Below are 25,294 nucleotides of genomic sequence, written 5' to 3'. Positions count from 1 at the left end.
CACATGCACAGTGGAACTTCCCCTTGCCTGAGAAAGTTGTGGGGGGGGGGACTTCAGAGCAGATTTGGGGGGATTGGGGGGAGAGAGGCATTTCTTGCGGCCCTGGATTCAAACCTAAAATTAAAAATTTAATACGGGAAGATTAAAGTTGTGAATGGTTTTCAGTTTGGAAATATATGTCGAAAGGATTCAAATTATGTTCGGAAATGTGCAATAAAATGTATGCAGCTATGCTTAACAATACTGACCATTAGGTCCAGTCGCGGACGACTCTGGTGTTGCGGCGCTTATCTCGCTTTATTGGCCGAGGGAGCCAGCTTACAGCTTCCAGGTCACGTGACCAGCATGACTAAGCTACTTCTGGCAAACCAGAGCAGCGCACGGAAACACCGTTTACCTTCCCGCCGGAGTGGTACCTATTTATCTACTTGCACTTTGACGTGCTTTTGAACTGCTAGGTTGGCAGGAGCAGGGACCGAGCAACGGGAGCTCACCCTGTCGCGGGATTCGAACCGCCAACCTTCTGATCAGCAAGTCCTAGGATCTGTGGTTTAACACTTACACACACAAACACAAACACACAGTGTGGAAGATCTTTTGATGGAAAAGAGAACAAGGTGATTTTTCCCTGTTCCTCCTGTGCCACCTTCCTGATATAATTACACATTTGCTGACATTGAACCCATTATCCACCCTCTATGCAAAAGTTCAAACAGGGAAGCGGTTGTACTCATGCAGACTCTTCTTGAAAGTAAGAGGCCTGGTAGTTTACACAAGTAACATGTTATGGAAGCGACAAACACTGATTCCAAAGTGTTATCAATCAAATAAGCAGGTAAATTTTGGAGGCGAACCATTTCAGTGGACTAATGGGAAAGGTTACAGTGGTACCTCGCAAGACAAAATTAATTCGTTCTGCGAGTTTTTTGTCTTGCGAAGCACGGATTTTGGAAAAGCTTCAAAAATCACCAAAGTCTTCAAAAACCTCAAAAAAGGCTACCACACCGCGTGCTATGAGTTGCTCCTCGAAGTCAAGTCGCAACTGCACCCCCTGAATGCACCCTGGGTATTAACGGTTTTAAGAAAAAGGAAACAAACTTGCAAGACGTTTTCGTCTTGCGAAGCAAGCCCATAGGGAAATTCGTCTTGCGAAGCAACTCAGAAAACGAAAAACTCTTTTGTCTTGCGAGTTTTTCGTCTTACGAGGCATTCGTCTTGCGAGGTACCACTGTACTTCAAAGAGCAGGAGTAGCAGCAGCAACAGGCAGATCCTTAAAACGCAAAGTTCTGGCCTTCAAATACTTTGTCTGTTACTCTCTATTTTATTCTCATATCATTACACTCAAGAATATAAACTTAAAAGGCTCACAGTCACCCAGTATAGGTTTCCCAATCTTGAAGCCACTCGTTTTTCTTTCCAGAGAAGCAATCAACAGTTTTATTGACTGTTGTTTTATCTGCTATATTTATTTCATTCTCTCCGGAAAGATAAAGCACTTTTTCTCTCAAAGAAATAATTCATCACTGCAATGTACTGCTCTCTTTTAAAAGCAATTTGTTTTCCCTTACACATATTAATTACAGAAATACCGTTTCAAGTAAATCTGAAAGAGCATGACGGGGGAAAATAGCTCTGGTAAGATCACAGGAATGATGTATCAGTCATCATTTTTGGCAACAGGGGAGGCAATCAATACAAAATGGTGATAATGTAAGATCCTTATCACAAAATGAGGTTTTTTCAACGCTTAGTAGGTAATAAACACAGGTGCTGCAAACCTATACACACTTACCTGGAACAGAGGGACTTATTTCTAAGAAAACATGCATATACGACAATACATTATACCAAATTAAAACAAAAAATTCCTTCCAGTAGCACCTTAAAGACCAACTAAGTTAGTTCTAGGTATGAGCTTTCGTGTGCATGCACACTTCTTCAGTACCTCCCCACCTTCTCACTATATAGAAGGGTCTGGTGACTTCTGTTTCAGTGTATCTGAAGAAGTGTGCATGCACACGAAAGCTCATACCTAGAACTAACTTAGTTGGTCTTTAAGGTGCTACTGGAAGGAATTTTTTGTTTTGACTATGGCAGACCAACATGGCTACCTATCTGTAACTATACCAAATTAGTTACACAGAGAACGGTGGTAATGAAGGAAACTTTCCAAACCCCACTTTACTTCCCTCCCCCAGTTCTTTTATTTCGATTACAATACATCCTGGCCAGAAACACAGGGCAAAGTTTAGAGCAATGGAAAAGGGGGAAAGTGCCACCCGCAACATTAAGTTGATGGACCATATTATTATTATCAATCTTTTAAATAGCATTTCTAGCACACTTTTAGTATTGAGCCTTCTTTGTACAGTGGTACCTCGGGTTAAGAACTTAATTTGTTCTGGAGGTCCGTTCTTAACCTTAAACGGTTCTTAACCTGAGGTACCACTTTAGCTAAAGGGGCCTCCGGCTGCCACCGCCACACGATTTCTGCTCTCATCCTGAAGCAAAGTTCTTAACCCAAGGTACTATTTCTGGGTTAGTGGAGTCTGTAACCTGAAGCGTCTGTAACCCGAGGTACCACTGTACTGACAAAAATGAGAGGCTGACGCCCCATATGCACAGCCCAACAGCAGCAGTGGCAAAGGAATAACACTGGGTGGCATTTGGGGGAGGGAATGATTATCATAGAACAGTTTTTATACAAATTATGCGCACAGTCCAGGTTATCAACTTGTTCAAATGCTCCCTTTGTGACACTAAAGTCTAGTAACAAATGTCTCTTCTAGCCGTTCTATACCGTTAAATGCTCTACCAACTCTGAACATAAGACAACACACTTTTAAAGCATTATACCAAAAGACAGAATAGGGAGGTGAGTTCAGACCCCAGACTCCCAAGTCAATACATATTTCGACTTAAAAGTTCCTTTCTTGAAAGAAAAGTAGACTTTCTCCAGTTGTGCATTACAAAAACATGGAAGCCAAGCTCTGCTTCTCCCTTAAAGGCTAGAAAAAGACACATAGAAAACTATTCAGAAAAACACACACTTTGCAGCACAAAATGTGCCATCCTGCTTTTAAGAAGAAAACACAACTTCCTATAGCACTTTTGATTATATTTCCTCTTTTTCTTTTCCACTATTGAGGCACAACAATGAATAATGACTGCAAATATGCCGCATATGTCACCTTACTGAACAGAAACTGCCTCTCAGTTATTCATCTGTTTCTTTCTACAATTTATGAGGTTCAGTAAATGGGAGGTCTTGACTATGGGACTTTAAATACTGCAGAAAATAAGCTTGATGCAGACGAATGCCCCACCTCAAGGTTATTATAAAAATGATGGCTCTCGCAGCAGCAAATGCCAACATAAAGAACTGAGAGATCATTCGAAACAGCAGTGAGTATCCTGATTTCATTGAAGCAAAGTGAGATTTCATTCAAATACAAAATGTTAGTAAACATAAAACTATATATAGCAAAGAACTTTATATTTATCATCAAACGGTAGCATGCTGTCCAGGACATATCACAACGGTAGAAACAATAAAATTAAAACAATGCTAAAAAGTGGAGAGCAGATATAAAACGTCTTTTTCTTTTTTTACACTATTTTAAGAAAATCAGTAAACCCTCGCTGCCTTTGTATTTTTATGGGTTTTTTTTTTTACTTATTTTTTGTGGATATGATTGGTTTTTTTTATTATGTGCTTCAGTAAGTCTCCTTGAGCACCTGGGAGGTAGAAAGGCATAGTATAAATACTATAAGAAGTCAAATACGGCCAAAGCCACCCTTGTGTCACCTTTGAAAAGCGTCCCTGCAGTTTTGTGAGCTGCCATTGCTTTGTAAGGTACATGCATTTTGGCTCACTATCCAACCCAATGGCCAGGTTCAGACACATGGTCGGGTAAGCCAGCCTCCTCTCAAGTTCACGTCTTCCAACCTCTCCGTCTTGCTGGACGGTAGGAAAAGTTCTCAAGCTTTAACTTTACGGAAGCTTGTCACATCATCCCAAGTGGGAACTTTTGCTACGGCTGCAACATTTAGTTGGAGATGTCAAAAGAAACTTGCAAAATGTAACTGTTGAAAGATGTGCGGCATTAGGACATCATCGTGCCCCGAGGGAATAAGGTTTTAGCTATGATGCCCAGAAAGATAGCATGGCTATTAATAACATATGTTTTTCCACAGTATGGAATGGCTCAAGATCCATAGTGTCAGGGCCTGTTACCTTCAAGTACTGACTCCCCCATACTTAGGAAGAATATCTGTGGAACTTATTTCAAGCAATGAAATCCACATACCTTAAAGACAGATATACAAATATTTTGCTGCAGAAGCAAAAAAAGCGGTTTTGGATGGCACCAAACTGAAAATATAGAACTCATTACTTACTATTTCCCCCATTAGATGTGGAACCAAAGGGGAAAAAATGTTATATTTGCTGTTTCTATTCACGGAGGTTCAATTTTGTGATCATGACTAAATGTTGACAGATGCATCATCCATGAATTTGACTGATCCTCTTAAAAACTGTCTAAGCTGGTGGTCACTGTCACATCTTGTAGCAGTGCATGATGGAACTTAATTATGTGTCATGGGGGGATTTGAAAGGCTTGGATCCATACTCATCTACAGAAAGGTGTCAAACACATATGAGAAATGCATCCCAGCATTCTACACATGGAACCAAATTTGGATTACACAATTAGTCATTATCTGAGAGATGTTACATATCAATACCAGACAACCTTCCCCCCCCAAAAAAAACCCCCAAAATGCATTGAGTGTGTGTACGGTTCATTCACAGGCTTGCCATCAATTAATCAAAAACCTAGGTCCTGGTGCATAAACCCTGGGCAGCACTATCATCTAGTGCTACCTTGGTAGTAATATAATCCTAATACAAGAACAATACAGACGACTTACAACTAGGTTCAGGGTTTGCACGTAAAGCAGAAATAATGTGTTGACTGAACAGCCCTGGAATTGTCCCCACAATACTTTTGAAGCCAATGAGTCAAGTGGGCCTTGCTCTTGCTCTTGCAAGATCTCACGACAGCCTGCCAGAGCAAGACCTTCCCAATGTGTGTGTTTAATTTGTGTGATTTCAGCTGCCTGTCTACCCAGTGCATAAGGCTGCCATCATACAAGTTAAACGCATGCAAGTTGTGAGTCAGCTATACAGCAGCTCCCCCATTCAGTTCACACTGTTGTCCCCCATTCCCTCCCACGCTCCTAAATCTGTTACTACACATTTCCCTTTCACATGCAAACTTCCTTTTGCAAGTGAACAGCACTGCTATGCTGTGCCTTGGGATATATTAGTAGGATTTGCTTTGCCATCAAGCCTCTGTTGGGTTTTGATACCCTCACACTAGTGATGCAACTGTAGAAAAAATGTTGAGACACTTCAAAAAATGGTTTGATAATCTTTGAGTTGGAAGAGTAGCAGCAAAAATCAAATAGACTGTTTACTTTGACATACAATTTCCTTCCCGTTTCATTTGAATCCTCAAAGCAGGTGTTGTCTATATACTCCCCCCCCCCCAACAACAAAAACACCTCAGCAAAGAGAACGTTGGTAGCCAGTCACTGGAAAGGAAATTATATCCCAACAAAAGGGGAATGGTTAAGTAAACTATGTGTGTACCTGGAATGAGCAAAACTGACTGATTTAATATGGCATAAATCAAAAATTATAATTCAGAAACAATAGGAATGCTTAAATGAATATTTATACAAGCAGGGCTCAAATATGAAAGTTTGGTTGTGCCTAGACTAACCTTGTGAAGAATATAGAGAACATAAAGATTTGACTGATTATGAAAGAATCTAAGGAAGGGAAATGATTGAAGAACAGATGTAAAGGCGAGTAAGATAACTAAGAGACGTGCGGTGAATGCGGTGGAAGTCTTTTATAATATTTTAACTAAGATTTATATATTGTAATGTTTGAAGCATGAATTTGGTAATATTATTGGTTATGAAAAGTATTTTCTTTTTTAGTTTGCATTTTGGAAAACATGTATATAAATGTATTTACAGTGTTGTGTGTTGTTTTTTGTTTCTTTTCCTTTTTTTGTAAAATTCAATAAAAATATTTTTTAAAAAGAACACAAAAAAACACCTCACTGAAAGCTTTAATGGATAACCATTGACTGAGCAGGATACTTTTAGGCTGGATCTAGGCACATTAAAGAAGCGTTCCCGTTTAAAGTATTGTAAATTTAAACAGGGAAAACAGGTAGAGAAAAACGGGACTCCATGCCGCCATCTGGTTGCACAATGGTATACTGCACATACAATGCATATAAAAAACCTTTTCTTGTTTTTTTTAGTATTGTTTTTAGTCAGTTTGCCAATATGTTGGCAAATAATTTATAATCATTATTTAATAGTGAGTACATGACCCATTTTTATGATTCTGTACCCCCGCTATCGGGACGCGGGTGGCGCTGTGGGTAAAAGCCTCAGCGCCTAGGACTTGCCGATCGAAAGGTCGGCGGTTCGAATCCCCGCGGTGGGGTGCGCTCCCGCTGGTCGGTCCCAGCGCCTGCCAACCTAGCAGTTCGAAAGCACCCTCGCGTGCAAGTAGATAAATAGGGACCGCTTACTGGCGGGAAGGTAAACGGCGTTTCCCTGTGCTGCACTGGCTCGCCAGATGCAGCTTGTCACGCTGGCCACATGACCTGGAAGTGTCTCCGGACAGCGCTGGCCCCCGGCCTCTTGAGTGAGATGGGCGCACCAACCCCAAAGTCTGTCAAGACTGGCCCGTACGGGCAGGGGTACCTTTACCTTTACCTTTACCCCCGCTATCAGCTCACTAGCTACCCCAGCATGGTTCCACACATTTAATGAGACAGTTGTCATTCATTTTTTTCAAACCCTTTAACCCAAACATGCATTTGGGGGTGCACTTCTTAACTTTGGGCCATGTAATTGTATGATGGCTGTGCTGCTGTTGTGACCTACCTTAGGTCAGCCTGAAACTCAGTAGTGGGACCCACCTGTTGGAAGACCACTACAATGAACTATGTCGGCTTGTCTGTGAAGAACAGTAACTTCTGTGAGCTGCCGCTTACTATTGCTAGTTCAGTTTTTAAGAGAGTGAATCTGTTTACAGTCCTAAATTTAATGATGCATTAGGACATGGAACAAGAACCATGGTTTTGAGCATATCGTTTCAATTGCTTCTGATCACAGTTCTAATTTTCCCCAAGAATTAAGAAGTGTCACTTATACTTTTAAGATGAAGGATGAAACCTATTAATATAGCACACACTTGAACATTGTCTTATACGGTCTTCTCAGTATTACAAGTATCTTTATTTTTCTCGTTATTTGAATGTCCCAAACCAGTTAATGTGCTAAATCTGTTATCCAAGTCTGAACCTGATTAATGATGCACTGTAGCTAAGTAGAATTAAATTAGTGTATAATTGATTAGTACGTAATTGGAACAGTGTTGTAGATTTACCAACTTTAATTAGGATAGCTTATTACAGATAATTTATGTTAGAATATAAAACAAATTAGAAACAAAGTGGTGAATCAGAAGCTTAACTTTAGCTAAGGTGAACACTCTTATAGATTTGAAACACTCTATATACTTAAGGCTTGCCAAGTTCTTCAAGACAAGTAAATCATATCAGGCTAAGCTATTTAAAATGCCAAATTGCTGATTAACCTTTTACCCTGGATTTCTAAACAATCAGCACTGTTTATACTAAATTAGTATAAAACAGTCTCGCAGAAATAAGTGCACTTGCATAAATCCAAACCTGTTCAGTCTGAACACAAATAGCAGGTCAAGCACACTGACAATAGACACACATACTAAAGTCTTTTATAAAACCAATTTAGTTGTAATCATAAATTTATTGATAGAACTAGTTTTCTTTTAAAAGGATGCAGCAAAAAAAGCAAAGGTTTAGTGGTAAAAAGACACTGACAATACAAGAACTAAAACAAGACTGTTGGACATGAATTGCTATTAATTACCATGAGAAGAACAGTCACAATTATATTCATTATCTTGCATACTAATTTCACTGATAATGCCTGAGATAATATGCATACTGGCAGGTCACGTTTCTAAAAACCTTTACACAGTACAAATTGCAAAGCTTTTTCAATGTTACCCCTGCTTAAACCAATGTGGGCTATTTAGGTTAGAATAATCTCATCTATCTAATCTTCTTCACCAATAATGGAATTAGCTGTATGCTGTGCCAGTAATTTACAAAGAAAGCAAAAAGGTTATTACACAGTAGGCCAGCTGAAGCCATAATGTTTAACCAAGGTGAAAAAAATGCAACACAAAACTCAGATTCATATATTTTTTCTGAGACCTGTTCACATAATCAGTTCTCATATATCCATAAAGTCAGAAAATAAGGTGATAAGGTATCACAAAATGTATTTTAACAGAAGCAGAAGCACACAGCTTGAAAGTGGTGATGTAAGTGAATTGGACCAAAGAGTCAGCAACAAGTTCACTAGTGGAAATAAGTACTCATATGAGCAGTGTAACAGCAGAGCTTGTACAACATTACAACTCCACTTCGATGTGCAGCGAAACTCACTGCAACTTTCCACTTCAAGTGAGTTCATGGCTACATCATTGCACTGCTCACCTGAAGAGGGAAGGAATGGGTTTCTGTGCAGTCAGTCTGAAACGGAACCCAAAATCCTCATTTTTCCTCCTCCAAGGGAGCACTTCTAAAATGCATTAACTTGAGCTCTTGAGTCAATGTATAAACAGAAAACCAACTGTATAAACAAGTGCTCAAAGCCCTCTCCTTTATCAGTCCGTGACGGCAATGGATGGCCTTGCCAGTTCCAGTGGAGCAGGGATGGCACGTCTGGGTCTTATCTTACATCCTGATCACAAAGACGCACAGACCTTGTCAGGTCTGACCAAAGACCCGGGAACGGTGCCAGGAGCGCTCTTAGAGTTGGTGACCTCCTGTCCCAAGATAAGAGTATAGGAACAGGAACAACCTTTTATGGTCAAGAGTACCGGAACAGGAATATCTGTTTATGGTCATGGATGTCAACTTACGTGTATAAGCTGACGTGGTTAGATTCCTGGGGAAGGGGGGAGAAGGTGCCTGGAGGATATATATACTGCATGAAATTTCTCATTTCTTTGGACTTGCTGTGGACTGACCACGCAAGTGCCTTCTGCTATCCGGAGAGCAGAATAAACTCTTTCTCTGAATCAACCTTGGTGTCATTTGACTTCCTCCCTCCCTCCCAGGAGCAACGCAGACCCCACCAGTCGGTAAAGTCTAATAAGGCTACACACCTAAGTAGGGAGTGCACATGACCAGTGGTGATTTGCATAAGTGAGCCAGCAGCTCAATGTGGGAACTGACTCAGTGGATGCATATAGTCAAGTATCATCTGGTGTGCATTTGGCTCAACACAGTCTAGGAGACAGCTACTTAAAAATTAGTAGATTGCTGGGACAAGTGAATGAACATGACCATTTCAAGAAGCAGCAACAGCCTTGCTATTTCACATTACCAAAAACTCCAAATGACATCTTACCTGCTCATCTGGTTTGGTAAGACACAATGCAACGATATGCCGAAGACAAACTCCAAGACATTATGACACATCAATCAGCAGTCTTGGCTTCAATCTTCTTCCATTTCAATAATTGTCTTTTGCTGTACTTACAAGCATTTAGGTTAGCAAATTTTAAAATGACTACATTTAAAATTGTTTCCTGAAGGAAAACTGCCATAATTTGTCTTGCAGCCTACACACATTACTTGATTCGCAGAGACAACACACATCGCTGAGTTTCAAAGTCACAGAGAACTCCGTTTTGCATGACATTACTAAAATGTTTGCCATTTGACAGAGCTGGGTTTTTTGTCTTGTTCGTTAAGGAACCAAATTGCATCTGCATAGGTAAGCAAGTCCTTTTCATCCTTAAAAATATTGTGTTTATATGTGGTGGGGTTATGGAAAATGGGGCAATGGAGAAGAAGGACTGCTGAATAATGCATACCATAAGTGGGACCTGCAACAAAATATACAATGTGGAGTGCTCCTGTTTTGGCTAGCTGTGCTATCTTCAAAGATACTCTATGCCAGTGTTTCCCAACCTTGGGCCTCCAGCTGTTTTTGGACTACAATTCCCATCATCCCTTGCCACTGGTCTTGCTAGTCAGGGATGATGGGAGTTGTAGTTCAAAAACAGCTGGAGGCCCAAGGTTGGGAAACACTGCTCTATGCCACTCTACTCTACCCCACCCCGAGTTTCTCCCTCCTATAGCCAGTCAGTATTCTGTGCTCAGGGAGAATGCTTAGTCTAAACAGAATCATTTTTTTTTATTCCCCTGCCTTCTCCCCCAGCTTGTCACAATATTTTACATCCCTCTTGGACACGGTGCTACATAAGGTTCCGTATTCTAATAAGTTAGACATTCGTATAAAGAATGTTTACTGGGTTGCACTCTTTACCTTGTCAGTAAGATCTGCCTGGCAAACTAGCTCCAGGCCATTGCTTTCATTACCAAGCATATTCATCATATACATGTCTGTCATAGCTTAGTACAGCTTACCATTGTCAAGGTGTCTATGCACAGCCTCAGAAAGCTCATCTATCAGTAAATAAAGGAAGCCCTTCTTTGCTTACTGGTTAATTCAATTTTCAAGCAATTGCTACTCCCAGAAAAAGTGACTGCTATTCCTTTCTAAAGTATTAAGAGCTCCCTCCATCCTCAGGCTTCTCAGCCATGTTGCCTGACTATAAAACAAATTCAAAACTTTACTCAGAAATTATTTTTACTGGAATATTTGCATATATTTTAAGGCATGAAAACTCAACACATACACTTCTTACATTATTTGAATTAAGAAAATGGAAAATTGTCCACATGCTAACTTCAGCATGCCTGAAATAAATGCCCCCTAGGGATAGTGACTAGAAAAAAAGGCAATTACTTGTTTGATGTTTATGTTTGAGTAGCCTTCTGTCAATTCCAGTTGTCCAAAATGCCTTGTTTTGTGTTCATTCATTGTGTTACTAATAGTTTTCTGCAACTTGATTCACAATAAAAACATTTATGGTAGAGAGAGTTCCAAAATTTCAGTAGTTTCAGAACTGATCTCTACAGAACACAAAACAAGGTGGTAGACTAAGGGTCTGTAGGAGGAGATCATATGTAAGGCCGAAACTTCAGTTGGTGCAGAATTCAACGGCCAGGTTGCCCGGCTGCATTGGCAGCCAATTGGTTTCTGGTTCCAATTCTGAGTGCTGGTTTTGACCTATAAAGCCTTAAACAACTCAGGACCACAATCCCTCAAGGCCCATCTCTCTCCATATCAACCTACCCAGACTCTGCAATCATCATCTGAGGCCCTTCTTCATTTTCTTCCTCCATGGGAGGTCCAGAGGGTGGCAACATGAGAATGGGTCTTTCCTGCAATGGTTCCGTTTGTGGAATGCTCTCCCCAGGGACTACAACTCCCATCACCCGTAGCTAGCAAGGCCAGAGCTCAGGGATGATGGGAGTTGTAGTCCAACAACATCTGGGGACCCACAGGTTGAGAACCGCTGATCTAGTGCCTTCATTATATACTTTTAGGCACCCAGGCAAAAGCATCCCTTTTCAAGCAGGTTTATACCCTTTTAAATGTGTTTGTGGGGGTTACTGGTTTATGGGTTTTGTTTTATTATCTATTTTGTGTTTTTATCTTGTATTTTTATGTTGTGAACCACCCAGAGATCTACGGATAAAGGGCTGTATACAAATTTAATAATAATAATAATAATTTTGAATACCAATCCCGAAGCTGCTGCATATAGCATGTCAGGGGTAAATATTTAGCATGCCCCTTTCCCTGACATTCACTGCACGCAAGGAGCTTTTCTTGGTAGAACATTCAAAAATGCATGCCTGTCCCCAGCCTTCAATCTGAAGCAGTGTAATTCAAAATGCTACCACCTTATTTAGTATATAAAGATAAGCTCTCATGTCCAATTTGCACAAAACAGTTTTCCAAAACTCATCACATGAGACGCTGATACTTATGGCCAAAAGCTGAGGTTCCATATCATGGACAGTAAATCTTAAGGAACTTCTCAAACGTCCATTTCATCAGTCTATTGTCAAAATAAAAACTGCTGGAATTAGATACTTGTTATTTGTACCCAATCAAACCATCATTGGGAAATTAAGAGGGTCAGTAACATTCACTCCACATGACACTTTACCCAAAGGTCATGAACATACAGGAATGGAAATTCATGACAGATGGGGAGAACAGGTAAACAAAGAGGAGTTAATCCTGGATCGAGAATCTTTTAAAAAAAACAATATTTTTCAGGACCCTGGACAGGTCCCACTGAGCAGACTTGTTCCTGTGCATGCTTGCTTTCAACTTACATACTCTCTGGGAGGATCTACCTCTCATGTGCTCTGACCCTGCAGAATGAAGAGTCTCAAAGGCACCATCATCTCTGGCTTTCTTACTTGAGTGGGTTGCCTGGACCTGTGAACAAGACCTGAAGTCCTGGTTCTTAAGGTCCTCAGGGGTTATGATGACCACCCCTGCAGAAAGCCAGCCTTGAGGCTTATGGCTTGGAGGGTTCTTTGTGACTGGGTTCCACTACAGCATCAAGCCCACAGCAACGTAGTAGAACAGAAGATCTCAAATGCAACCCCTATATCTACCGTTTGAAATGGCTGCAAAATAACTCCGCTTGAGGATTTGGGAGTGCTCATGTTACAGCAGGCAGCACTGGGCTAGAGGAACCAATAGTCTGGCTCAGTACAAGGCAATTTTATATCTATATGTTATGTATTTTCATTCCGTAATTTTATTGCAACTGTACTTTCTCCTGTTCTAGTAACAGCTCTAGCTCCATAATTTACTTTCCCATCCAAGTACTCCTGTAGCCCACTTGAGCTAAATAAATTATCTCTAAGTATGAGGAACCAGTTTCTATTATTCAATTATTAAATTTAGATAAATTTTCTAGCAGTTTGAATCAATGCCACTAATAGACCACTTTCAAGTCAATTTGATGCATGCAATTTACTATAAGCATGTCTCACTATTACAAACCCAATCAAATTCGTTTATCAATGACCTCAACACTATTATAAGCTCAAAACTGAAACCAAGGGAACCTTACGTCCACTGTTGCTTTATCGTCAGACACACTGATACATAGAGACGCATTTACTAAAGTTTAAATACTTTAAACTGATTTCTTACTCTTGTTTAATGAAGATAAACGTAGCAGCACTCCTACAAATTCCAAAGACTTCCAAATCCTCACTAACTTCATTATTACCTTTCAGCTGATTTAACTTTTAGTTACAACAACCTACAGTATTTTTCCAGTCATTAAATGGTGGAAACCCACTGAAGCAAAAAATATGACCACAAACACACACACAGTGTTGGATTAAAAAATGCCCTCCACAAGTAGAAGACCTCTTTGGTTCACGAAAAGTCTTGTACCTCGATCTACAGCACTGTATGAAAGAAATGAAAACTATATCAGAAGATGCTCTTCTGCAAGAAGAACAAGAAGAACTGCTAAACAATCTACCTATTATAGCACAGGATTAACCCTTGCACAAGTCTTTATGGAACATCACTAATAGCTGTTATTTGAGCTTATCTAAATGGGCTTCTTTCTACTACAATTTTAGCATGTTTGATCTTTTGCTTCTTTTTGATGCTTCTCCAGTCCACAACATCATCAGAAGCTGTTGTGGATCACACATCTGCACACTTTGTCAAGATTTACTGTTGATCAGGTCAGCCCCCAGTGTCCTGCAATACCTGCAAAAGACACATCTGGAATTTGAGCAGTGCTACTGGAAACCGAGTTTGAACCATTCAGCTTGCACCACTTTGAAAAGGAGCAAATGTATATTTCCAAGTGGAAACAGAAACCCCACGTTAACCCTAGATTCTACCATTATTATGCAGTCTATGTTGTGCCCTTTGTTCATTTTCTTTGGCTCCCCTTGTTATCCTGCATGATATAAAAGGCAACTGAATTGCATCCTGTTTTATGGAGTAAGTGATACTCTCTTTTATCCCACTGCATAGGCAACCAATGTGAGCTTGAGTAAGAAAGGAGTAAACATCTGCTCAAGGAATGGTCCTATGGCATTTGCCATGGCAAAAAATAATAATAAACACACTCATGTAGTATTGTATATATATGTACTCATCACAACCAAATTTCACAGAAGATTTAGGAGAGATGAATATGGAGCAAGTCAATAAACGTAACAGTACAACATAAAAAGCTTTCGGCATTAAAGGTTTATTTGAAAAAGAGAAGAATCAGTATTTGGAAAGCATCAGGACCTCCATGACACACAAGATGTGCCAAAAATGGAAATTAGACAAAATCCCTGGGTAGATAAAGTTTTCAATGACAGCTAGTTATGATACCAATACAATATGATTGAAACGTATGCACATTTAATCTGCATGATTTCAACTTTAGGCAGATGACGGCTGGCCAGATGAAACCACACAAATTACACACACAGAGGGCGGAGAGCTTAAAAACACTTTTTGCAGAGGGCTTTCTCAGTGCGGAAAGAGCTATTAAGCTCTCTCCCTCACTTACCGGGTACTGGGCTGCTCTCGTAAGATCTTGGGAAACTCAGATGGCCCCACAAGATCTCACGAGAGCATCCCAGAGCCTGGTATACAAGACAGTGAGCTTTTAAGCTCTTTGCCTTGCTTTGCGGGGAAGGCCCGCTTGGCACATAGCTCTGGAAAGATAGGGATACTCGTGTGGGGGTGGTTTGCGTATACATGTTTTTGCATATATATTTTTGCATATAAGTGTGCCATCCCCATAAGTGTGTCATCCCCAGAACATAACCCCTGTGCAAGACATGCTCCTACTGCAATCCTCTGAATACTTGTTGCTGAGAAACAATGGGTTATCGTGCTCATGTCGTACTTGCAAATTTTGTGTAGGCATCTGGTTGGTTGCTCTGGGGGAAAGGGCACTGAACAAGCTAACCCTGCATAATTACAAACTTCAAAGGGTGTAGCTTGGGCTGACCCATCAAGGCACCTAATCCCCAGAACTTTCTTTAACATAACTATTGGACTGAACTACAGTTGATAATTCAGTGTGTAATTCAGAACTCCAGCTGAATAACCAGTATACGAAGTGCTGGTTTGTAACAGAAAATCAATTCAATGCCTCCCAAATAAAGCTTGCAAGTGGAACAAAAGACTGGCACAAGCATGAGGTGGCTGAGCCATTTTCCCTCTCCATTGTCTTCAATAAACAAAAAATACCCTCTTAAACCAAACAGGAAATGTATTTCCTTTTTGTGGTGGTCACATTATGTGTGATGACTGACTACAGCAGCCTTTGTTCTTCTCCCAATTTTGCCATAAAAGTGTGGTTTGTGGAGTCTTTAGTTTTTCATTTTCATTCAAGGCATTCAAAATGGATCCCATACAAAAAAAAAAAAAAAAAAGACAAGACACTTTGCAATATATTCTAGCCATCAAAATTAGACAGTTGAGCACTTAAAAATAAAATGTAAACTAATCAAAATAAAAGAGAATAAAAAGGAGTGTAAATCATAATATTAGCAAGCTTCAGCTTCTGTGGGAAGTGAAGTACATTTCAGTTTTTCCCATATTGTATTCCAAAAGATATACAATTCTGCTTCTCAATCCCTACCCTATTATTAAACTGCAGCCTTCAGATGGAAGCACACCTTTTCATATAATTGCTTACGTCTTGAAATGCAAATTTATATTGAGAACACATCTTTCTCTCTTACTTTAAAAAGTGAAGGGCTTTCAAAGCCTATTTACCTTCTCATCTGTATGGTGCAGTGCATTATATTTGCATAAAGGAGTCAAAACTTTTTACCAAAAAATGTAATAGGTAGATAATGATGCACTCCCTGCTGTTTTAAAAGACAGCATCCTTGTTAGAAAGGCATTCCAAGTGACAATTTCAATAACAATATCTCTTTGAGGATAATTAGACATCATATGAATATGCAGATGTTACAGAGCTGACTGGGTGCATGTCCCTTTTTCCAGGCATGCCATCACTATTAAAGTGACTATGTTGTAGAATGGCAGGCTTCCTGCCAAGCTTATTTTAAAGATCTGTTTTATGATCCTTATTTGAGCTCTGCAGATTGTGTAACCCGAACAGATTGAATGGGGGTAGCAATGAATTATTTTCCCTGTGGTTTAGTGGTGCAATATCATCAGGTTTCCTTTTAGCAGGTCTCGTGTTACACAGCTTTTTCAATTTAATTTCATGGTGACCACATTAAACAAATTGCATAACAGCAGCACCATCAAGTGGCGGTCTATTCACATTCATTCAAAGTGACTGCATTCTATTTTTCACTGGCGACTTAGCAACTGCATCATCCTAAAAGAGTTGAGATAAACTAAAGGGATTTATGTTAAGTACAGGGATCCAGGTGAAACATAGCTCAAAGCTGATGAGCTTTTGTACAAGGAGCCAACACATTATTAATTAATTGAAGCGGTTTCAATGAGTATGTTGCACATCTACAGAAACATTGTATGCTTACTTATGTCTCTGTTAGGCAGTCCACTGTTGCTGCAGACTGGTCATTTTAGTTACAGATAGGTAGCCGTGTTGGTCTGCCATAGTCAAAACAAAATAAAAAAATTCCTTCCAGTAGCACCTTAAAGACCAACTAAGTTAGTTCTTGGTATGAGCTTTCGTGTGCATGCACACTTCGAAGTGCATGCACACGAAAGCTCATACCAAGAACTAACTTAGTTGGTCTTTAAGGTGCTACTGGAAGGATTTTTTTTATTTTGTTTTGGTCATTTTAGGTTAGAGCAGTGTTTCCCAACTTTGGGTCTCCAGCTGTTTTTGGACTGCAACTCTTATCATCCTTGGCTAGCAAGCCAGTGGTGAAGGAGTTGTAGTCTGAAAACAGCTGGAGGCCCAAGGTTGGAAAACACTGGGCTAGAGGACAGTCTGGAAGAAAGGACAACCCTGATTCTCAAAGCCTGCAAGAGAAAAAATATCATCTAGGCTGGCTTGTGGACTGCCAATATGCTGAAATAGTTTTAGCTGTATCCTGCACCTAACAGTAAGCAACTCCTGGGTACCAGGTTTGGTCTTTTTGGCTAGGTTTGGTCTTTTTTACCTTCTTCACTTCTTTGTGTGCATACTATAGTTTTTTTTAAAATGCCCCATGAAATTCTTCAGGTGAGAGTCCCTGTCCAAGAGAAGTGGAACAGATTCCTCATAAGGGGAATGTTTTTTGGCCAAGGATGTTTTAGTTATAAAAAGAGGGAGGCTGTAACCATACAATTCTAGTAACAGAGACCCTCTAGATCTCCTTTTTACTGTGCACTCATTATTACATGTGCTCAGGATGGTATCCATTCGGATACCAATGGATAGCAACCAATCTTGCTTTCAATACTATTTGTGCCTGCAAAGTTTTCAAGGTGGTCAGACTGCTTTGTTCCCAAATCAGTGCAAGTCCTGTAGCTTTTTTCTGAAATGCTGTAACTTCTTATACCACAGATGTTCAGGGTGAGGGGGGGGGTCCCCACTTTTGTTGCACTATAGTGCAAGACAGCTCTTCCGGATGGCAATAATGCAGTAACACTGGAAAGCATCGCAGAACAACTAATAGAGTGGAATGGTGTTTGGACAGTCCATTATAAACCCACCACTAATGCATTATTATTGCACCAATGACGTAGAAGCATAGAGTCGTAGAGTTGGAAGTGGGTCCCACGGTCATTCGTTCAATCCCTTGCAATGCAGGAATCATGGCTAAAGAATCCCTGACAGAAAGCTATCCAAACTTCCTTTAAAAACCTCCATCTTGCAAAATACAAACAAATGCCAGCCCAGTGGGTAGACAACTATTGCACTGACGGTCCTGTCATTTTAGAATGGGAGCATTATAGGATAGGGTGGGGGAAACCACCATAAACTAATGCTGAAACATGGAAACCAGATGCAAATTTCAAGTGCAGAGAATACAGTTGGAAGAAATGGAAAAAAAATAGTGACTTGAATACTGGCCCAGAAAGAAACAAAACAGACCATTGCAGCTCAGAATGTTGAGAGGTGTGTGGTTGCTAATTAGGTGGAAAGCATTTAAATCCTGAATGGTGGCAGAACAGGGAGGAGGGTGGAGAGACCAAGGAGGAACAACAGAAGAGAACTGGTGATGGAGACCAAAAATGAGAAGATGGAGACAAAGAAAGGAAGAGGAGGGCTGGTAAAGCTGGGGAACATTAGTGGAGAAGACCAGAGTGATGGAAGAGAATAATCTTAGAATTTGGCTTGTACCTTGCCACTAGGTGATGCAAGGATGTGCTTTCCCTAGTCGTGCAGAGTAAACAGAGGCAGTGGTGTCATCAGTGACAGCAATAAAGGGTGCTTCTTTCTTCAGCAAGTAATAAATCTCTCTCTCGCTGTTTGGGGTTAAGAAATGAGCAAGAGAAAACAGGTCTGGGCTGGAATCCTGGGTTGTTGTAGGAACTTGATCCCGGTCGTAGCCACGAGTAGGTGCTTTCCCAGATGTGCAACTGTCACTCCTGGCATCACAGGCAAATATTTTTTTTCCCTGACCGTGATGAACATTCTCAATTTTACAGCTCAAGAAACACTGCTACTAGCTGAAATTTTTCTTTGGCCGTTTTGTTTGGGGTAACAGAGCACAAAAGACAATTGAGATCTTCTGCAAGGGAGTAGTTTTAACGCAGGTCAAGAAGACAGGCTGCAGTTTTAAACAAATACTACAGAGGGAGCCAACCCCCGCACAAATTAGGCCTTGTTTGAGGATGCTACGCTTAAGTTAAGAATAATTGTTTCCCATCAGCCAAACATGTCATTCATACATAAAAACATTTCCTTATAATGCTGCCCATCTTTCCACTGCTTTACAGAAACATCACATAGACCTGTTTCCTCTGAGACACAAAATAAGTGTGGCAATATCTGCATCAAAATCTGAATGCTCCTATGCTAACAGCTGCTGGCTCCATATTTATTAGTCCCCAGTGTCCAATGCAACCATAGCTGTCTACACTTTTTTAAACTACGTCAGCTTCCTAAGTGTAGCCACTTGCCATTTAACCATGAAAGCAAACATGCAATTAAACCATGGGCTTCTGTTTTTGTTTAGCTTTTTAAAATGTTCTGATTTACTTTTTCTGGAGAAAAATGGCAAGGTAAACTCTGAGGTGGTGTCCTGAACATGGGTACAGAAATCACAACACTACAGTGATGCTGAACTTGATTGTAACTAGGGCTGGGCGATAGCAGCATTTCAACATTGCAGTGTTTCACCAGCCAAACATTGCCATATAGTGAGTGATACATCAAGATGTTGATAAACGGAGGAAAGAACAAGCTGCATTGGGCCTGTCCCAGCGATGTGCTGGGGAGATATTTTTGAAAACAGTACTTTATCCAAATGAATGTATGAAATTATATTTTTCATAATGCCTCTGGCAAAAGTCTTCACAGTCAGAACGCTTGGGGTCTAATAAGGTGCATACTTCCAGTGCATCTTGAAGCCTTTCTCTTCTGTTGTTTTTATTAAAAAAGGAACCTTGCCAGAGCAGAAGAAAGAAACAAAATAGGATGAGTTTCTACAGTTATGTAAAGCCACAAACCATGTCACAAATGTTACCATAGTAATCTGTATATCAACCCTGTAAGATAGGTCACTATTATCCCCATATTGCAAATGTAAGACTGGTAGAGATATTTATTTCTTACTTATTAAATTTGCATACTGTCACTCATCCAAAGATCACAGTGGAGGGCACAACATAAAATTTAAAAACTACAACACAAAAAACATACAAAAAGCAAACAAAAGCAAACAAATAAGCCCCCTCCCACAAACACATTTAAATTGTTTAATCAGCCAAAGACCTGGTTATAGAAAAACATTTTCGCCTGGCACCTAAAGGTATGTAACGAAGGAATCAGGCAAGCCTCCCTGGGGAGAACATTCCACAAACTAGAAGCTACTGCAGAAAAGGCCTGTTTTCATATTGTCACCCTCTGACCTCTTGTGGAGGGGGCAGATGAAGAATAATAAAACGTCAAGTTGGAAGGGACACCAGGGGTCATCTAGTCCAAACCCCTGCAATGCAGGAATCTTTTGCCCAACGTGGGGCTCAAACCCATCACTCTGAGATTAAGAGTCTCATGAACTGCCCTGAGACCTCCGGGTATGGGGCAGTACAGTATATAAATTCAATAAATCATACATAATAATACTGCTCTACCAACTGAGCTACCCCAGGTATTTAAAGACAAAGTGCCTCTGGTGATTGCAGGTTTGGGGTTGGTTTATATTGGTGAGGTGGACCTTGAGGTATTATGGTCCTGAGCCATTTTAGGCTTTATAGGTCGAAGCTAGCACTTTGAATTGGGCCCAGAAACTAATTGTCATCCAGTGCAGTCAGGCCAGAATCGGTGTAATATGCTCAAACCGTCTTGCTCCAGTATGCAAGCTGCACCACTTGAAGTTTCCAAACAGTCTTCAGAGGCAGCTCAACACAGAACGCATTGCAGTAATCTAACCTATGAGCTGAACTAAAATCGTATAGTGAATTCATGGCAGTGGTAAAGTTTGAACCTTGAACTTCCCAATTCACAGCTCAGTGCTAAAGCAGCTCTGAGAGCACCTTTCAGGTTTCCTTTTTTGGAGAAACAGACTTGAACCGAAACTACCAATCCAAGGTTATGTAACCCTTGCACTTTTATTCTAACAAGCCAGGATCTTGTCCAGTACGAAGCAGACAAGTTTACAATTGCACACTTTTGAAATAAACCGTAAACAAAAAGGAAACGAAAAGGCAGCTTTCAGTCATCATTTTCCAAACTAAAGTGCAATGGAACGAGCCTGGGAATATATGCACTATATGGTGTATATGGGGGGTGGGGGTGCTAGCTGATGTGAAATATTCAAGTAGGCAGAAGGTCACAGTGCAATATCCTGCCTCCCAGTTGAAAAGCATACACAAATCAACTCCACTTCAAATGTACATCATGACCTCTAGTGGCATCATCTATGTACTGTAGTTTATTAGTTTCAAAATAAACTACACTGCAATTTCAAAAGTCTAACTTGTGCATTTGCATCATCAGCACAGCAAGATTTGATTAAAAGAAATGAACCAGAATAATATGGGTCTCTTTTTCAGCAGCTCAGGCACTGCAAAAGTGCATGGGCAGGGGAAAACCTACAGTTAGCAGCAAGATGAATATGCCAATCATAGCTGCAGGAAACTTCAGTTTCATTCATAGGTTAATTCAATCCAGGAATTAAAAGTCCAGAATGTAAGACATATATTAAGAGCTTTTGTCCTCCATTGCCAACAGACAGAAATCTCTCAGTTCCTGCCAATGCTTTTGCCAGAACCCCCTTTGCGTAGGATAGAATCTACCTGTGCAAAGATATGCTGCTGGGAAGCGGGGAGACACATAGCTGCTACACCAAAATAGGTACAGAATGCATTTTGGATGTGTACCTTCCTTCACTACATTGAGTGAAGTACCATTCAATATATTTCTCATAACAACACTATCTGCTTATAAACAGAGCTGTGCACATTTTGTAATAGAGAACTAAATCCAAATTTAACATCAAAAGGTGGCTCAAGTTTTGCCATTTGAACAAAGTAGTTGTAACAAACCTGTGTAATCTCTTTCTGATACCCACAAGGAAAAATTATTCAGAGCGCTGAAGCACCACCTCTGACCACCAGAAATCTACCTCAGCTCCACACCACACTGCCCTGAATCTGAGATTTCGTGAGAAACTGTGTGTTTTCAAGCTTATTTTCACATGCTATTAGCTACACCAACCTTTCCTAATCTGTTGCCCTCCAGATGTTTTTAACCACAACTCCAATTGTGCTGACTATGGTTGATGAGAATTATAGAAAAGAAGAAAATCTGGAGGGCATACTTGCTATAAAAAAAACCAAAAAAAGTAACACCCACCCACACCTGTTAATTTTTCCAGTGGAAATATAAAGCTACACCATTGGCAATCCAATTCTATACAAAGTTTAAAAAGGTAAAGGTAAAGGACCCCTGACAGTTAAGTCCAGTCGCAGATGACTCTGGGGTTGTGGTGCTCATCTCGCTTTACAGGCCGAGGGAGCCGGTGTTTGTCCGCAGACAGTTTTTCCGGGTCATGCGGCCAGCATGACTAAGCCACATCTAGCAAAACCAGAGCAGCGCACAGAAACGCCGTTTACCTTCCCGCCAGAGCGGTACCTATTTTTCTACTTGCACTTTTGGGCATGCTTTCGAACTGCTAGGTTGGCAGGATATGGGACCGAGCAACAGGAGTTCACCCCGTGGCAGGGATTCGAACCGCTGATCTTCTGATCGGCCAGCCCAAGAGGCTCAGTGGTTTAGACCACAGCGCCGCCCACATCCCTTATACAAAGTTAGGCTTAGCCAAAACAATTTGTTAGAATCAGGCTGCAAGATACACTCTTTATAAGCACTACTCTCCATGTACTCCATAATTATTATTTTTACTGAAATTGTGACTGGTTTTTTGCTGTTATTCTCAAAACAGTATTTTCATTTCCTCTCCACTAATGTCCACTTTCATAACCTACAATTTACCAAAGCAGGCTGTTGAAAACCACCTAGAAAATTTATCATATCCACGGCCTAAATTTGTAGCAAGCATCCACACCAGCCCCATGGCTGCCAATACATGCAGAGCTGGCACGCAGAGATTATTTGGCTCACAAATGGTATGATCCCCGTGCAGAAAGTCACAGCATGCAAACATTTGACAGCCTTTGCACATGGGCTGTAACGTACAAAGCTGCAAGTATGCTTTATCAAGTACAAGTACTTCCAGAAAGCTTTTCAAAAGCCGTGACAACTTTGCAGTTCTTGTTTTACATCATTAAGACAGTAAAATCAACATGCTAAGCATTGAAACTGTTTTAAACATTTGCTATCTGCTATGTGTGCTCTGCAGAATTCAAAGGATGACATATCTGGTTTCTTGGTGCTGTTCCATGGCTTGGCAACCTGACACAGTGAACTGACAGTACATTGCAAGTGTAAGATCAATTAGAAATCAATTGTGGAGGGATTCAAGAATTCCAAGTATCCTCTACAGGGGAGGCTTTCACTTCCACTAGTGTTGAGTCATGAACAACATATTGGCATACCAACACTTCAGCATGTGTTTTGAAGTGTTTAGGACTGGCAGGAATCTGATAAGGTTCCTGGCCAGCAATATCAGTTTAAAACAATTGGTTGGGTTTACACTTTCACATGCGAGTAGCTAGGGGAAATTCCCTCTTCTGCTAAAAGATAAAAATGTATTTTTTGTTTTTCTTCTCTCTAGATCCTCTGCTACCACAAGGAGGGATGGAGAAAGAATGTCATCTATCTAGCAAGCAACTGACCTCCCGCACAGGTCTTTTACTGAAGTCTCAAGAGCTTAGTGGAAGTTTTTGCTTTAAAATCCAAAAGCTTTTCTACCCTCTTTCTGGTGGTACTATCCTCACTCACTCACATTTGGGTTTCACGCAAGACAGTAAACATTTTTAAGCAGTAAAGGTAAAGGGACCCCTGACAGTTAAGTCCAGTTTCAAACGACTCTGGGGTTGCGGCGCTCATCTCGCTTTACAGGCCGAGGGAGCTGGCGTTTGTCCACTTCCGCAGGCAGTTTTCTGGGTCATGTGGCCAGCATGACTAAGCCACTTCTGGCAAAGCCAGAGCAGTGCACAGAAACACCATTTACCTTCCTGCTGCAGTGGTATCTATTTATCTACTTGCACTGTGTGCTTTTGAACTGCTAGGTTGGCAGGAGCTGGGACCGAACAATGGGAGCTCACCCCATCATGGGGCCTCGAACCGCCAACCTCCCAATCGGCAAGTCCAAGCGGCACAATGGTTTAAACCCCTGTGTTTTTAAGCAGTATGGAACAACAAAATCTATAAAGGGATGCCTGCAGATTAAGCGGGCTGTGTTGTTCTTAAGAAGCACTCCATAGTGCTTCTGTAAACTCTTTGACTGTGAGGTGCTGATGTTGAGCTACTGCATCTCAGTCACATCTGTGCCAAGCTGACGTACTAAAAAGAGACATTTCAGAAATCCATCCTCAGTTATAAACTGAGCTTTATGGGGAACAAACCAGACTATTATCTCATTTAGTCATGAGTCAATCACATGGCAGCCCAAGAACTGCATCCCAGGCACGTTCCAGCTATAACAGCCAATTCTGTAGGCATTTTGAAAACCCTATAAAAATTTTATCTACTCTAAATGCTTTTTCTTTAAATTTCAAAGATCATGTCACTATAGAAACTCTTTGGGCCACCTAGCAAGCCATGGCAAAGTGCAAATTAGTTATATGTACTCCTAAATGCTTCCAGAACACCACATGAAGGGATTAACTAACACTTCTTTATGAAGAGATACCCAAGCCTCATTGCTCATGCATCTGCCTGGTGAAATTGTGTGTGTGTGTGTGTGTGTGTGTGAGAGAGAGAGAGAGAGAGAGAGAGAGAGAGAGAAGGAGGGAGGGAGGGAGGGAATTAAAACCCCTGACAGAGTATTACTCATATAAGCACATTCTGTCTTTGCCCAAGGCATATTTTTGTGTGTCCCATGTTTTAAAAATGACACAAGCATGTAGGCTGCATTACTACGCACATTTTCCTGGAAGCAAGTCCTTCTGAACTCTATGAAGCTTATTATGTAGACATTCATAGGAGTGACGCTCACATACCCTAAAAGTGCCCCTCTAAAAAAACAACCCAGCTATGGACAAAATTGGTGTGGGGGGTGTCACTGCAGTCCAGACTTGGATATATAGGTCAACCCAGGGGTGTGGGTCACATAATACAGCAAGTTACCAATTGTTTGTGACATAGTCATCCCTAAGTTGGCAAAAGCTTCATCTGCTCAATTATTGCTTGCTGAGAACCAGGTATTAAAAAGGCACAGAAATAAACTGGGAACTTTAGCCTTTCCCTTTAAAGAAGATAATTCTTCATTAAACAAGAAGGCAAGAAATCTGAAATGGGGGGGGGGGGGGGAGAGAGAGAGAGAGAGAGAGAGAGAGAGAGAGAAAGGATATCACAATATGGTGGAGGAAAGGATCGCCCCGTCACTTCTGCACTCTCACTCACACCCTTCCATAACCTTTTAATAAAAAGGACTAAAAAGCTGTTCATATTTCAAAAATATTATAGAGGAAGGGTGCTATCTGCTACAACCT

General features: G+C 40.7%; 1 protein-coding gene and 1 long non-coding RNA gene across 3 annotated transcripts in view; both read right to left on the bottom strand.

The window, feature by feature from the left end:
* Positions 1 to 25,294, bottom strand: part of ADK (adenosine kinase) — a 199,744-nt gene that overhangs the window by 143,768 nt on the left and 30,682 nt on the right. The window lies entirely within an intron of this gene.
* Positions 6,136 to 6,959, bottom strand: LOC309343224. The gene is made up of 2 exons (XR_014157202.1): positions 6,812 to 6,959; positions 6,136 to 6,434 (listed from the first exon to the last, which is right to left on the bottom strand). It is a non-coding gene; the product is annotated as an uncharacterized lncRNA (long non-coding RNA).

The sequence above is a fragment of the Podarcis erhardii genome (assembly GCF_964252035.2).
Source record: "Podarcis erhardii genome assembly, chromosome: 5".
In the NCBI taxonomy this organism is placed as follows: domain Eukaryota; kingdom Metazoa; phylum Chordata; class Lepidosauria; order Squamata; family Lacertidae; genus Podarcis; species Podarcis erhardii.
The sequence above is the reverse complement of the archived record's forward strand: the minus strand, read 5'-3'. Positions and strand labels throughout refer to the sequence as shown.